This window comes from Octopus bimaculoides, chromosome 1 (assembly GCF_001194135.2).
Source record: "Octopus bimaculoides isolate UCB-OBI-ISO-001 chromosome 1, ASM119413v2, whole genome shotgun sequence".
Lineage (NCBI taxonomy): Eukaryota > Metazoa > Mollusca > Cephalopoda > Octopoda > Octopodidae > Octopus > Octopus bimaculoides.
This window is the reverse complement of record NC_068981.1, coordinates 126655390-126657737: the sequence shown is the minus strand read 5'-3', so window position 1 is coordinate 126657737 and position 2348 is coordinate 126655390.

Genomic DNA, 2348 nt, shown 5'->3' with positions numbered 1-2348 from the left:
CCTCACTTATATATTGTCGGTGTACTTCTACTGAACAGTGTAAAGTAATTTTTATTACAAAACACGAAATCTCAAGATATAAAGTTATCCGAAATTTTATAAATATTCTTATCCATTCCCTCGCATTCAGCCTTGTGTTAAAAAAAGAATAAACTTAGAGTGGTTTGTAGACGTTTGACATCTGCTTCTAGCGCATTGGCGTTGGCCCTCCGGAACCTTTAATTATAATTATATTTTTATAATTATATATATATATATTTAAATCTTTTGTTAAATATTCAATGAGAATATTATATACTGAATTTATATTGAGTGGTCTATTGTATCAAAGTATTAATACTATTAAAGTATTTATACATTTAAGACGAGCGATTATATATAATATGTAATATATTGTGAAATAATATCAGGAAATTAATATCAGAAAAATTCTTTAGAAAGATATCTACATGTGTAGAATAATTATTGCATTAAAAATATAAATATATATATAAATATATGTAAATATGTATAAGTATAAATATATAATAGCAATAATAATAATAATTATAATAATAATAATAATGATAATGATAATAATAATAATAATAATAATAATAATAATAATAATAATAATAATAATAATAATGATAATAATAATAATAATAATAATAATAATAATAATAATAATAATAATAATAATAATGATAATAATAATAATAATAAATATGACAGTTTAAAATTTAATAGTTTAAAATTAAGTTTTTAAAGCATCTTACGATCGTTTCGCAAAAGTATTGTCTCTATAATGGAATCCTTTATTGATAAACATTTACTGACAATACTTCTGCTCTTCAGAGATATAAAATGTGGAGTTTGTATAATTTATCGAATGGTAGTTTTTAAAGAAAAATATTAAGTAATATGGGAAAATGGTGTTTGCTTGAAATAAAGGATTTCATTATTGAGACAATACTTTTGCGAAACGATCGTTAGATGCTTTAAAAACTTAATTTTAAACTGTCATATTTATTATTATTATATATTTATATAATAAATCTCTGAGCGAGGTATAAACAGTAGTCGCACGACATCAGGAAGTACATTTGCCACCTAAATGTGGCTAACCCTTAAGGATTGATGCTACTGTTGCTTGTAGCCTCCTCCAGCTGGCTATTGACACACTATCTGTATCCTGTCAGTATTTGCGAATGGAAGTCATCGTTCCCATCGCCAGCCTGACGTGATACACACGAACCCGAGTTTCTGGGTATTACCCGTCATCAGCGTGTGACAACCACCGATTTCTTTATTATGATAATATATATCAATTACAAAGAAGGACACAACAGGACGTTTCAAACATATAAATGAGCTAAGTGAGTTATAATTAAACATTTTAATTTATATATGAATTAAAAATTTACACAAACTTATTTTCATAAAAAATGGCCGGAAATCCAGTGACTACACCTCGCTTCTGCCATGGGTGGAATTAAGTAGAGACAGTTACTCCCAACTTCCTCACGACATCCTTCCATCTTTTCTCATATATACTTCGCGACAGGTATCTTCTCTCCAGCCCTATCTTGCTCTTCAGATGGTACCTGAAGTAGAACAGCAAACCAGGGCCGGAGATGAAGGATACTCTCACGATTCCCTTGCATTCTGGTTCTCCATGCACACTCTTTCATTACTGCGACCGTACACAGAAAACATGCCTCACCTTCCTTTGATAGTCCGGTTGGTGGTCTTCACTGACATAATTCGTTTGAGAACAGAAAGTCGACATTCAACAACAGATTTAATTCCATTTTTAACAAATGGCTCCTGAATTTCAAAAAAGACGCGTAAATATTTTTGTTAAAAATGACAAAAATTAATTTTTCACCTTGCAACGTGCACAAAACAGTTCAACAAGTTGTACAAAAAAACAAAACAAAAACAATTTTCTGCCCCGTAGGGCGAAAATTTCCGTCAAAACGACAACAGTTCAATTCCAACAAATTTTCAAACGTAACAATAACAAAATCAACAACAAAAATGCATTAACCAAACTCACGAAGCAACAGCAGCCGAATGCAGAAGAGTGAAAACCACCGGTTGGTGATGGGACGTCATTCTCAATGCAAATATATATACTTTTTCCAGTAACAAAAGTCACTGATCTCGAAAATGTGGAAAAAAAGGAATAATAAATTTCTGAGCGAGGTATAAACAGTAGCCGCACGACATCGTAAAGTATATTTGCCATCTAAATGTGGCTAACCCTTAAAGGTATATTTATACTTATACATATTTACATATATTTATATATATATTTATATTTTTAATAAATAATTATTCTACACGTATACATCTTTCTGAAG